Source organism: Leuciscus leuciscus (genome assembly GCF_965113295.1).
Source record: "Leuciscus leuciscus genome assembly, chromosome: 21".
NCBI classification, from domain to species: Eukaryota; Metazoa; Chordata; class Actinopteri; order Cypriniformes; family Leuciscidae; genus Leuciscus; species Leuciscus leuciscus.
In genome coordinates, this window is record NC_138745.1 from 24,345,763 (window position 1) to 24,360,951 (window position 15,189).

Below are 15,189 nucleotides of genomic sequence, written 5' to 3' on the forward strand. Positions count from 1 at the left end.
TGTGTGTGTGTGTGTGTGTGTGTCTGTGTGTGTGTGTGTATGCAGGGCATTTCCCAGACAGCACATAAGTTTAGTCAGACAAAAGGACAGAATATTTTACAACATAATCATGTTAAAAAAATATTTTAAAAGATAAAGTTCTGATCCTGGATACTGTTTGGCCGAGCTGTTTGTTTCCAGCCATGATGCAGTTTCATTTCACATATTTATTTTAAATATTTTAAATCAGCTTTTATTTTATATTTTTGGTTTTCATTTTAATTTTAGTTAAATTTTTGTAAGTTTATTCTGTGCTTTTGTCATTTATCATTTTTTTTATTATATTTAGGCTATCTAAAATGTTATTTTAGTTTTAAATGTAATCATTTTAGTACTTCAATTTAAACTCATTTCCGTTAGTTGCCAAGTTAACATTTCCAATATTCATTTACATTTTTTAAGTTTAATATTTATATTTAATTTTGTTTCAGCTTTATTTCAATGACCGAAAAACTATTTTTAGTGGTTTTAGTTTTAGTTAACGATAACAACACTGTTGTGATAGGCTACAGCACAAATTATAATAATGATGACATCAGTCAAATACAGCATTTTGATTGGCTGGTGCTTTTCTCTCTCAATTGCTGATTCTAATGCAGCACATCTAGGCTGAAAACACCTTAAACCGGATTAAACTGGTCTGTGGTCCAGACAGACAGGAGGCCCAGTCACAGTCTCAGCTGTTGGATTGTGGGAACAGGTGAAGTCTGCAGCAAGGATGACTATTCTTGTTAATGGGGCGCTGGGGATGGGGGAGGGGGAACAGATAAACGGTCCCTCTTTTTCCGACCTAAAATATTCAAAATGACATTATTCAGCGGCATTTGATCTGCGAGAGATTGGGCTGTGAGTAGATACAGCGGTTAAGAAAAAACTGTTAACGACTTGAAAAGACAACGCATCGCTGTCAAAGTCCATATTCATCTGGACGGAGAGTTTGCCCGAGGCAGATCCTGTCACACATGGTCAAAGAAAAGAAGACTGAGAGAGAGGGGGCAGCTCAGACGCTTGTATTTAAAGGTCAGGTCTCATAAAGCTGATCATTCAGACAGCCTGACACTTTCAGAGGTGAAGAGATGCCACAGGCGTACACACACACATATTCACAACACTCACTGGAGGCAGAGGGATGAGTCAACAAAACAACCCGAGAAACTCTCCCACGTCACACTCAGAAAAAGCACAGATCTGCAAATTTAACTCTCAGTTTGCTTCACAAACCCTTGCAACTCAATCTCGACAGATATGTGTTTTCATATAGGCCTAATGCCGAAATAAACGTAATACAATGCAAGCGAGACAGAAAATAATGAAGTGAAATTAGCACAACATTTATTCAAAATAAGTTATCTGTTGGCAAGGAACAATTTTGGACACAGTCATTGGCCGAGGGTAATTATTTGAAGATGAACTTTATCATCAACAGCCCAAATCAGATCTTAATAGATCAATCTCAATACTATTAAATTTACACTCCTGAGAAGACTAACTAAGAAATTAATACTTTTATTCAGCAAGAATGCATTAAATTGATCAAAAGTGACCAACAAAAAACCCTTCATTACAAATGTAATCTAAAAGATTCTTTAAGCTCTGCTATTGTCTGGCCGAGCCCCAGAAGGGTGTCTTGTTCCCGGGCAGTGAGGTGGGGTTGAGGCCCCGTCTCCTGGAGCTCACTGATCCATCCAGTGCTGCTCCATTACACACTACTAAACAGGCAGGACAGCAATCACTTACACAATCACGGGCAGCCGGGATATATCTAACCTAACCAGCCATGAGAGCGTGTGAGTGTGTGTGCTGAGACTCACAGGGAAAAGAGAAAAAAAGTGCCTGGATGGCGGTGTAGTCACTAATTACAAGAAGTGACAAGGATCAGTTGTCCTGTTTTTACTTTGATCGCCGATCACAAGATTTTAACGGCTTCCCTGCAGATACACACACAGAGCACTATTTACAGTCAACATGGAAAAACATCCTCAAACCATTTTATTTCACTAATGTGACATACTGTACTGTATTTCGAAACATGATATTCAACAAGAAAAATATGTGGTGCGGGCCTGGCTTTATTCCATCAGCTATAGATTGGATTGGATGAAGCCAGGTGGTTGGGGGCGGAGCAATATGCATGAAAGATTATAAACACAAACATTTTTCTCTTTGGAATAGCTTGGACCGGCGATGAGCAGTGAATAATAAGATCAGGAATGTGTACAAAGAAAGTAAAGGGTCTTTTACGGTAAAAGAGATCAAATGGCTGACCGGACAGATAGATGATGTCACCAGGGACAGATATATTGACATACTGAAGCTTCTCTTTGTCTGTGACTTGTGTGCGCGTGTGTGTCAGAGAGAAAGAGAAAGATGTACACTGACAGAAATCAATGTGCACACTGACAAATCGCTCAATGTAAAACAACACAGATCTCTAATTTCCTCTCACCTTTATTAATGGGATCTCTGACCTAGACAAGTGCACACACACAAAACGTTCATTATTTGCTTTAATACGACACAGAGCTTAAATGTTGTTCTATAGAAATATAAGAGCATTTGATAGGAGCATTTGTATTGAACTATCCACACTGCCACTGACCTAATTCTATTAGTCAATGTGACCCCGAACACAACCTTTCCTGTGATAGTTCCCAACACACACAAACACACATGCACACAAGGCACTTTAAAAAGATAGTGTAATACATTTTTAAGACAAGTTAAACATTTGTGAGCGTTTGTCCTTTAAACTTTGCGAATCCTTTGACACTTCAGGAAACTCACATATGCAGCTTTTAATAAACACAATGGGAGGGTGTGACGCAATGCTGTTGCAGAGACGTGTGTGTGTTTAGTGATAGACGATGGTTTGTCCCTGATTCCCACTTAAGTGCAACTTAAGGGGGAAAAGCAAAAGAGAGGAAAGGAAAGGAGAGGACTGTACGCTTTGAAGCAGACCCAAAGGCAGTTTTGGTTTTGTTGGCACAGTTTAAAGATAAAACAAACAGAAACATCTGCAAACCCTTTTTAGTCTTGTTTTCTATTATACAACACTTAGTTTCGGTCCTCTAATCTGATTGGCTGAGAGGTGATCCAAAAGTGATGATATTTAGTATAACAGCACGTTTCACTGTTCGCAGGATTTGTCAGCAATACAAAACTGTTAATCTCGTTTTGAATTCGTTCTGAAATATTTTTGTTGGCGGAGCGAAAATGCTCACAATAACTCTAAATATTGTGTCTTCTCTGATCTTCTAGTTAAATACCTAAACTATAGACAATCACTGCTTTATATTTAGAAAACAGGAACTCAAGGCGATAATGGTGATACATTTTGCTGGAGTTTTTCAAGCTGTAAAACTCGTTCACGTCTTTTGGCGAAATTCGTAATTAAAAGTTGAAATTTACAGAAACTCACTTGACCGTTGTGACTGTGACTGTCATCAGCAACTTCTACAAATCATATATCATATATGATGAGAAAAAATGCAAGGTCTAGAGACAAGTTTTTAAAAAAAGTTGAGCTTCTTTTTTACGCAAAAAGGGTCAAAGACTTCCGGCACATGCTTACATAGAAATCAATGGGAAAGCAGAGTAAATTAATGCAAAAATTCTGTTCTGTTAATTAACACTTAGCCTAGTTCCTCAATAACTTTATAAAGGTGCATTAATATTGTGATTAAGAGACCAACAACAATTCATTTTAGTGTTGTGAAAACTGCAACCAAAAATAAAGAAATGATTTTAAGGATGTGAACAGCTTAGAGAAAATTCTCTAAGTCATCATTTCATAATTACAGTAATTCCAATGAGACGTGAATGCAGCACAAATCTATAAACACTGTCTAAAAGACAGAGTCAGAGTCAGAAACGTGTAACAAAGCATGAGTTCTTCATCAGCACCCGGAACATCATCAATAAAGAGTTCAAAGAGACGCATAGTTTGCTTTTTAATTATTTGATGAAATGAAAAGGAAACAGGAAGCGTGTGTATATGCAGATGAGTGGCGTGGTGTTGTGGACATGTTATTTGTCAGGAATGTGAAGCACACTCTTACTCTCATTGGGCTAATGGCATTTGATTTTTGTAGCTAGGCAACACTCCCATGCGTGACATTTACCTGCCAGACCAAATAACCAAATACAAAACATTCACATACACACGCATTAACACATGCAGATGTGCACAAAAGCAAGAGGAAAACATGCAGAATGGTCTTTGTTCATTCAAGACATTGTTGATCTGCATGATAGTCTTCGTTATCGGTGTAGCAAAGAGACCACAGAGTGTACGAAAATACACGATCATCTGCTGATCTTCATCGCACGCCTCCACACACACACCCACACACTAATGACACCACATGCACAACAACCAGTGGTCAAATAGGCTAATCGCTCTCTCAAACGATCACATTCGTTAATGCTTTCACTCTCTCACACAATTAGAGTGGAATAATAGTACCCAAAAACACCGGAGCTTTAAACATCCTCTTAATCTGAGACAAACAAACAGCACGTCAGATAAACAACAGAGATTAGAGATTACAATCATCTGATTGCCGTCCCCGTCCCCCCCCACACACACATACACACACTCACCTGTGGGTTTGCAGCAACAATCAGGCACAGTCTGTGAGTGTAATGATTATTACTCTAAGACATGATCTCTGGACTATAGGCCGGCATTATAAGCATGTGCTTTAAGCCATAACGAGTGTGTGTGTGTGTGAGAGAGAGAAAGAGAGAGAGAGAGCTTTACGACAAGGCTTAAATGCTCTACTGCACAAGGTTTGGTGGAAAAGTTGCCCCTCCTGGCACCCTCTTTTGACCCCTAATTCTCTTTTTAGACACAAAGTGAGCATAATCAACCCAGGCATTCAGTTAACACAGTATTTCTCTCTGATTTTCCCATAAACATATTAGTGGCCCCAAACACTTCCATCTATACAGGAGCGATGCAACACATTTCTCTGTCCACGCTGAATGTGAAACTGCTACTCGATCGATGTGACAATAACAGCTAATTCGAAAATATTTTATGTTTAATGTAGAGTTAGAGCGGACATGTGGAGTGGGCGAGGCTACTGACAAATTGTTCTGTTGCCTGTCGCTTATTACGGCTAGGTAAGACAAAAAAACTCAAAACATGGTGCAATGCCACACTTTCAAATATATGAATGTCATTGCATTACAAAGAAAACATCAAAACAGCATGTATTTGAATGAAATAACAACTCAAGTGCACTTTAGTGGAACATACTGAATGATTCACTGAACTTAACAAAATGTTTATTCCGTTAAGATACCTGAGTTAACTTGAGGCGAACTCGAGATCACTAGAAAACACCAGCTGGTTAAAAGTGGTTTAGAGAAGTGAAGTTACTTCTCATGAAAGTTCTAGCATTACTTATTTGCACAACCCACTTAGGTTAAATATTTGTTACGAAATCCGATGAAATTCATAAATTTTTAAATGCAGGTAAAAACTATTGAGGCCACTGTATAGACTCAAACATGTACCAAACACAAAAACAGAAGTTTAGACCACGTCAAAACCACGTTCTGGACAGCATTAACTCGACAGGTGTGTGTGTTCTTGCGTGTGTGTGATCTGTTCATTCAGCTGAATCTGTTCCCCAATGAGTCTCCACTGCCAGGGCCACGTCATACTAGAACTGTTGCTTTGACGCATTTTCCTGTGCCATTTTAAAGTCCTTCCCCCTTCCTTTTTCTATCTTTAACAACGTCTTTTCCTTACTTAAAACGAAATCAAACAGAAACTGAACGGATGGAAGTTATCAGAACACACACTAGAGCGCTACAGTATGTGTGTGTAAACCAGGTGTGCTCCAGACCTCTCCTCAATCCTCCCTGCGTCTGGATCTCATCCTCCTCTTATATCTCCAGACAGCTTTATTAAGTCAGCACAGAATCCACGATAAAGAAAAACTGTGATGTTTCTGAGCTTGCAGGAATATCTGGTGCTACTAGATGATTTATAATGAGTCAGTACCCGTAAATCCCCCTGACTTCTAATTATGGCTTTGTCTCAAAACCTGCTGCGCTGCCTATCTAGGCAGAATGGGTATGTTTTCAGAGACAGCCTGTACATCATCTTAAGCTGTTGGTATCATGAGAAGTTTCAGTGATTTGTCCCCGTAACGGCGAGTTTGAATTTGAGTTCAACTGGCGCTAATGAACCCGGTCAATCCTTCAGCTGCGATTTCCCATGACATGGTGACAAGAAAACGACATATTTCCCCAAAGTGAAAAGACTGAAAGGGATGTTTTACTGGGAAAAGAGAAGAATGCATAGTGTTTGTGCTGGAGGGCATATCCTCCAGGTCTAGGAAGAGGAATAAAAAGAAAAGGAGAAGTGAAAAAAGTAGAGAGCTTGTTGACATTGGGCCCATATTTAACCGCCTACACACCAGCCTGTGCTTTGATGTAGCAGGAGAAATTAAAAAAGGGTGGAAAAGAGAACTAAAAGAGAGCAAAAGAAAGGAGCAAGAAAAAGAACAGAGAGACAAGGAAAGAAAAACACACCAAAGTCATCAACGTCTCAGTTTCAAAGTAAGAGAGAGAGAGAGAGAGAGAGAGAGAGAGAGAGAGAGAGAGAGAGAGAGAGAGAGAGAGAGCAAGGTCAGGCTACCATATTAGTAACTAGGCTGAGCATCTCATGCAAGAAGATATCTTAGGCTTTTAGCATTGTGAGATGTGGTGTTTGCTAAGCATTACTATTACTATTGTTCAAACTTAGGGGTTCTTTCAAATCATGTAAGGTCATGTAAACTGAGGTCTTTTTCCAGGTAAACAAACTGTTTAAGAATAAAAATCATATGCGCGTGTCTTTTTGGACTGGAGGGGGAAAAAACGAGGAAAAGAAAAACCATTAAAATCTTTGTTTTTATAATAAGCTGATTTTTTATCACAATCATTAATACCTCAAATCCTGCAGCTTGATGAAAAGTGCTCTATTGCATTTTTTTAAGCGATCAGACTTGCGTAGTGGATGATAAAACAGGTCTAAAACTTCATATAATAATAGAACGATAAAGACATTAGCGGCAGCCTACCAACTATCCATATTACCTTACAAATGTCCCAGCCATTTTTCATCATACTTCATACTATACTATATGCCTCAACTGCAATACATACAAAAACAACTGCATTATACTATAGTTGCATACACTACCATTCAAAATTACTTTAAAAAAAAGAAGACATTTATACTTTTTTTTCAGCAAGGACACATTAAATTGCTCAAAAGTGACAGTAAAGACATTTATAATGCTACATTACTATTTCAAATAAATAGTATTAACTTCCTATTCATAAAAAAAAAATCTCTTTTCAGCATCTATAGTAATAAGTAACTTTCTTTAGCAAATTAGAATGATTTCTGAAGGATCACGTGACACTGGACACTGGAGTAATGGCTGCTGAAAATTCAGCTTGGAAGTGAATAGGAGTCAAAATAGGAGTGATTTTAAATTGTAATAATATTTATTTCACAATATTACTGTTTTTACTATATTTTTGATTAATAAATGCAGTCTTGGTGAGCATAAGAGACTTACATTAAAAAACGTACTGACCCCCAAATTTTGAACAATACTGTAAAGTGTCACACATTCATTAGAGAAATGCTATTCTAACTTGTAAAATCACATTATCTGTTTTCTAAGCAAAGAATTTGCCTCAGGTTGAGACTAGCATGAAATGTTGTTCCAAGCACTGAACACGTGTTATTTTTCTGAGCACCAGATACAGAGGAAGAGAACAGAGAATCCAATGTCTGACTTTATTTAGCTTAACTTTCCTTCACACCGTCCCTCTCACACACACGCAGTTCATACTATCCACATCCTCTCTTCTCGTGACACTGCCACAATGGCCGAATTCCCACCAGCTCTTATCAGAGGTAATGTACTTCCTGGGTCGTGACCTTGGCAGGAAAAACCTCAACTTCCTGTTGAACTCGTCGCGACCCGATACGCTTTTTCTTGAGTTTTCCATGACGTGATGTTCCCCAGCCGTTCAAAAGAGTGGCGCACTTTCACTCCCCAAACGCTCTCACGATTTACTACTAAACGGCAGCTTAAATTTGAAGCAAGATTAATCAGGAAAAGGTTGCACACTCTCAATCTAAATCTGATAACCAAGCATTTTTAGAAAAATTCAAGTATTTCAAAAAGCTCTATCAGATTATTTTGCAATAACTGAGTTATTCAAGGTTGATCTGTGCAAGTGCTGCAAAAATGTTACATGGCACATACTCTCTTAAGAGCAGCTCACTTGTGCAGCTGACAGTTATTCATTTTTCATGAGAGTTAGTGATTTGAGGTGACATGAGTGACAGGAAGGATGCAACAAAGTTGAGCTTAAGTTCAACTTTATGCAAATGTGGCGACTACCAATGGGAGTTCAGACAGTGAGGCCTGTGATTTCCAAGCTGATGCATTTAGATATAGTATTTAAAAAGGAACACTGCTAACGGCGACTTGGCGACTTCCAGCATCTCTTTACTCACATCTATTTACTAACACACCGGCTACTTTCGATAATAGCAGTTTATTTTGCTTGAGTTTACATTCCTCAGTGTCTCAAGTCCTTTGAAACATCAGAAGAGGAGATAGATAATGGACTATTACAACCAGACACACACACACACACACACACACACACACACACACACACACGCACACACACACACACACACACACACACACACACACACACACACACACACACACACACACACACACACACACACACACACACACACACAGTGACTGTTCAGTGAGGTTACATATGCAACTGTCAAAGCTACACATGACATTCAGACTTCAAAGATGTCGATACACACCTGAAAGGATGACAGAATTATGATTGTGGGGTGAACTGTCCCTTTAAATTTCTTACACCCAAAGCTTTCAATCCACTTCTATTGTTTTAGACTGTTCTATTGCTTTTTTTTAACTGAGCTAATGATATTTTCTATCCCCTAACCTTTCCATAAACCTCAGATTTTCATTAAGACATGTTTGTTTGTTTGTTTGTTTATTAAGCTTGGCTGGTCTTCACAAGGCACACACACATGTGGCCTGAAGCTAGATTCATATAAACCATAAAAGCTCTTTCAGGATCTAAATGACCTCAGGACCCTGACTTAATCTGTCTAAACTCAAAATATCTCACTGCCAGCCAACGACAAAAAACGGTCATGGTTCTGTCCTGATTTCCTATTGTAAATCCCAATGCTAGCATGCCAAAATTCTTTCACTGCTCCACGACAGAGATCAAAACATCTGACATATGACAGTCAAACTCAGGATCAGTGCGAGCCAGAGGGAGCGAACACAAGCACATGACAATTGCAAAAAGAGAGATTAATGTCAAAAAAGGACATGTGGAATTATGTCATCAAAAAGAGAGTGTGTGTGTGTGAGACAGAGACGCTAACTCTAGTTTTGAAACCATAAACAAACAGAAACCACTGTTTGTCATTTTACACTCATATGGGTAACACTTTAATTCAGGGTCCAATTCTCACTATTAACTAGTTGCTTATTAGCATGATTTACTATGATATTGGCTGTTTATTAGTACTTATAAAGCAAATAATAATGCCTTATTCTGAATAACCATATTCTACATCCCTTAATCAGACCCAATACATAAATTTAACAACTACCTTACTATTAATAAGCAGTAATTATGAGTTTATTGAGGCAAACGTTGTAGTTAATAGTGAGAATTGGACCCTAATCTAAAGTGTGACCTTTATATGAGTCATTCTCAAGGTTTGAATGCTTAGTTTTTGTCCACTTTAGTTTCATTTTTCACAAGTTTCAATCTATGATTATGTTTGTTCGCAAAAAAGTAAAATAAACTGAAACAATCATAAAGCGAAATACAGTATGAAAAACCAAACTAAATTTGGAATAGAAACTAGTTTCAGAATAGAAACTAAACAACAAAAAAGCTAAACTGAAACTGTAGATAAATGTCAAATGTTTTTAATCTATATAATTAGTTTCAGTTTTAAGTTTGTCAGAATATTTAGTTTTTTTATACAGTTTTATAACAAAAAAAATCTAAACTATTTAAATCTCATGGTGATTCTATTATTAGTTCTTGAGGCATGAACATGTTTTTAAGTTTAGTTTCAGTTGAGTTTTTCTTTATTTCAGTTCACAATAATATCCAACATATTGCATCCAATAAATACTATATGGCTATGATACACAAAATCATATAAAGACAAAAACATAAAACATAAAACAAAACAAAAATTAATATCAAAACTACCCGTGTGGGAGTGACAAACACCTGGTGGGGATTTGGATGAGGAAGACAATGGAAAAGAAACATGAACGCAGAACAAAAGAGGAGAGAGAGTTGGAAAACCCTGTCCACCTCTGAGCCACATGTGCTGAGCGATGATGACCACTTAATCAATAAGGCCCCGTTTCCAAGACAACCCTGATTTCCTGTGCCATGTCCTCAGACACGATGATTGTCTATGATGCCGCCCTGAGTGTGTGGGAGTGCGAGTGAGAGTGTGAATGAAAAAAGAGATGAGTACATTTTGAGTAGATGGAAACACACACACACACAGTTTGAAGAGCGTTTGTTTAATTGGCGCAGCGTCTCTCTTTCATTTCCTGTGTCCTCTCCCAGGATGACACACCCTGTGATGATAGGGTGGATGAATGCGTTAGCAGTTAGTCTGCGTTATTTCATACAACGACCTCATTAATCGTGCATGATAACAACCCGGAGATGGCGACAGAAAGGCGATAAAACCCCACTCAGGTACACAAATGCAGCTACGCACATCTATGAAGGTGCTCTCGTGAATGAGGGAACAGCGAAAGGAAGCACAGCGAGAGGAAGGAAAGACAGGAGAGAGAGAGATTAGGAGAGATAGACGCTAAAGGAAGAGGGATTTATAAATAGGGTTTATCGCTATACTTTTACCTGTTCTTCTCCTCTCTTACAAATCTCTCCCACACACACACATAAAAGCTTAACCTTTGAAACATGCGCTCTCTTTCTCCTGGGCGAACACACACACACACACACACAGCTGGTCTCTTAAGCCCCTCATTTTTGGGTCAGGAGGTTGTGCTTACTACTTCATGTGGAGCTATTTCAGCCATAACGTAGATGGATTGAGCCGCACTAATCGCAAGGCCGACCCACGGCAGCGGAGCCACGGCAGGGTTACGCAAGGACCCTGTGAGTCGGTTACCATGAAAAAAGACTGAAATGGTCCACACTGAAAATTCACTAGTTGACAATTAAGCAGTTTTGTTCATTATTACATAGCTCCCTGAAATACTTGATTCTGATAGGTCAATTGCAGTCAAATGTTTTTGTATAATGGCTGCTAAACTAAATAATTGACCACTGTCCCAGGACACCGATTTCCTATAGCTGTTCTAGCTTTATGTCTCTCTTAATCCGTGATCTCTTTCTTATAATGAAATCATTTCAGCTTATATTAACGAATCTGCTTTGCATAAGGGTTCTGAATACACTATTGGGTATCTAGTTTGTGAAAATGACCAACTGTACATTATCCATTACGCACTGTACACGAATACCCACTTTAACAACGGCATTCGCAGTGCGCTTAACATACATAATGTGCCCTATTCCCAAGTGAAACAATGTTAAATAGGAAGTAATGCAGTATAGGTGGGATAAATGGATTTTATGAATCATGATTTGACTGGATCATTTGGTCAGATGGGTTGAAATTATAGAAAAATACATATTAGCCTTTTTTATTTTTTTTTATTTTAAACAAACAGACAAGAAAGTTTAAGCCGAACTGCCGAAGCCGAATTTGCTACCAAAAATGTCTATTTCAAAATAAACATTCTATTAATCTAAAAATCCTGGGAAAAAAGTATCAGTTTCCACAAAAATATTACTAAGCACAATTGGTTTTAACATTTCTAAAGGATCACTGAAGACTAGAGTAACGGCTGCTGAAAAATCATCTTTGCCATCACGTGATGCTGATGGTATAAAACATCTGCCCAAACTGAACCCTTCCAAGCCTAAAAAGGTAACAAAATATGGTTTAATTTATTCTTCAGTAATTGTTACTCTAATATCAAGAGAGTTTTATATTATCGCGACAGGTGGAGATCCATCCGTGTTAGATATATATGCGGGTCGCTAAAGACCCGAATATGTAATAATGATTGGTGAAACATTCCTGCATTTAAGGGTTAAAATAGAAAAAAAAAAGTTTAAATATGCATTTAAAATGTCACAATATTACTGATTTTACTGTTTTACAGAATAACATGCACACTGATGAATCGTGCACAATCAAACGACCGTTAGCGTAGGCATTTATTTGACAACTTAAACAATATTGATTTCATGTTGTCTTTAAAAAGAACACCTAAAAAAACAGAGCGATTTTACTGAATCCCCTAAAGTTTCTTGTACATTAGTCTAGACCTTCAGATTCTAGTTTTCTGTGGTTTTTGCAGAGTTGTGAGTGTATGTAGTCAACAAGGAACTATTTAGCTCCAGAATGCTCGAGGAGAAGCCCTGATTGAATCAGCATGATTGGAGCTATTATCATGTTTCCTGTGCAGACCATGTGACGGGAGAGACGTGGCTTTTGATGTGAGCCAGTTTGGAAGCCTATGGCTGATGCGAACAAACATACAGTTATCAAAGCAAGACAAATTTATGCAGATTCCCTCCTGTGTCCTCCGTTCCATCTGCTGTTGTTCAGTGTATATGAATCTATGTGTAATGCAGGGCCTAAAAAAAAAAGTCCAGTGGACATGATGTAAAGGCTTAGCATAAAAGCGTGTTTATGGATGTGAGCGTCTGACCCGGACGTTATCTGGCGAGCCGTACTTGAGTGTAATTGGGGGAGGGGTGGCGTCAGACATACAGAGATCAACCTCAATAGAAAAGATTAACCATGAACTAATCATCCTCTCTCTGTGTGCTTCAGGTGGTCTGTGTATTTGCGTGCACATGTGCGTGTGTATGAGGGGAGCGGCATGCAGCAAAACTCCTGCACTTTTCCGTAATCCTGGTCTCCAAGCGTGAGCCTGCGAGCAGACTAATCCGCCGTATTTACGTATTAATAACCAGCCAGGCCACAAGATCATCATTACACATGGTGTTGTTGTAAGTTAATCTCTCTAAATGGGATGCTTCAGTGCTACATGACTCCATGGGACAACCTGGTGCATGGTTGAAATGCAGAGAGAGGGCCATAACAAAAACATATTAAATAAACAGTTAACTCGTCAGCAAGTCAATAACTGTCAAATGTATACATATATTATTAAAAACATTATCATTTCATAAAAAAAAATTAAAATACACACACATATACATACACTATACATATATGAAGATGTATGTCTATGTATATAATATATATCATCATTTATAATATATGTATATATATATATGAATTCAAATAAACACAAATTTGCATTAAAAGAAATCAATTATGAGAAAATAAAGATAATGTGACACTAATCAATGACCACTTCTGTTAATCAGCAATCAAGCTAAGTTATCGGCCAATGTCATCTCACAAAACGACCCAAATCGGCTTGCAACTTCACATCTAGCAGGAGACGAGAATGGATGGCTGTGAATTCCAAAGGTCCAGCATGGCACACTAGCCATAAACGTCTAGACATCCCCAGCGTCTGTAGGGCTAAAGAGATTCTCCTTGATTTAATAGATTTATTAGGCTTTGATTCGATTAGGAAAGAGAGAGGGCTCAGCTCTAAATGACAGCTCAGGCAGAGGGCACATTGGCTGCACAGAAGCTAAATTAAAGGGTAAGTATAGTCTGCCTCGGCTACTTACCACAAACCCAGACCCCTCTACCACTCTTCAGAGATTTGACTTCAGCTAACGGCATCCCTAATCGCTCTCATTATCCGAGAAGTATCAGGTTTTTAGGCTGGTGAAACTTAATTGTCAACAGTTAAATTTTCCGCTTGTGTTGTGCTTTCTGACAGTGCTCTTTGGTGGTAAATAGAGTCATGACTAGACCGAAAATGTGGGTGGAAAAAGGTCAGAAAATGGGAGCCTCAGAAGAAACGATGCCACAAAAATGACAAGTGGAGGTGAAGAGAAAACAGCAATTCTCTCCAGCATCCGGTCTCAAACAAACCTGCCCTCCATCGTGCACTTTTCCTGTTGTTCCTGCTGTCATAGCAGAGCCAGAATTTTTTATCTTATCACCCTTTCCGAGTGCATCTCAGCCAGAAATGTGGAGAAATGTTCATAGCTATGAAGAAATGTGCTTAGTGGGTTGGGAGTGTAGGGTAAACAGGGTTTTTGATGAGAAAAAAAGAAGATGCACGTCCAGTTCAGAGTAAGGTCAGCATTCAGGTGGAGGTTAGGAATGCATGCACAAACCAAATCATCCACCCACACACAGACACACACACAACCCAACCATGTGAGTCTCACACGCTTATCTCATGGGTGCATTCCCATTCTCAACCATTACTGCTGCCCTCTTCTTTTCATTCCTCCTCTTCTTCTGGTGTCTTTCTTACTGTCCTCTACCTGTCAAATGATTGCTTAATAGTGTTTCTCTTTCCCTTTTTTCACATAACACACATCAAACTCTGAAAGACTCTGACTTCCTTGTCAAATGAAATATATAAACAAGTCTTCTAAATCAGTGACAAAGAGACCCAAAGTCATGGCAACATGAGCAACTATGAGACAAAGCTGAGCAGAACTACCAATGAGAATGCAGACAGTGATTCTGTCATCATTTACTCAACATCATGTTGTCCCAAACCTTTGCATGTTATCACGTCAGGGTTTTTGGCTACCGGATTGGCTTACGCTGGGTAAACTTATTTCCGGTAACAACGATGTCTCAGCCTAACAAGAACCAGTTCGCCAATCAAAGTCTTTGTACAAATGAACTGTCTTAAGAGTTGAATTTAAGAACTAAATTAAAATGACGGCGCTTAACTTGGTAATATCATTCTCTGTGTCTGTTTGGTGTGTCTGTGCATTATCACACTCCATGTAAAAACTTCAACGCTTTTTTCAATGTGCTGGGGAAATCATCGGCTGGCAGCTCCCCTCTCACACAAACCTGATCCG

The 15,189-nt window shown here is 38.6% G+C and overlaps 1 protein-coding gene and 1 long non-coding RNA gene across 5 annotated transcripts in view; one reads left to right on the plus strand and one right to left on the minus strand.

Annotated features, from left to right (window-relative positions):
- The window catches only part of zeb1b (zinc finger E-box binding homeobox 1b), a 57,938-nt gene that overhangs the window by 25,383 nt on the left and 17,366 nt on the right, over positions 1-15,189 (minus strand). The gene's annotated exons all lie outside the window — the stretch shown is intronic.
- Positions 1-15,189, plus strand: part of LOC309484849 — a 23,909-nt gene continuing 8,720 nt past the window's right edge. Inside the window, exons 1-2 of the long non-coding RNA XR_014200984.1 lie at positions 1-15; positions 46-15,155. This is a non-coding gene — a long non-coding RNA (uncharacterized lncRNA). The remainder of the gene's footprint in view (positions 16-45; positions 15,156-15,189) is intronic.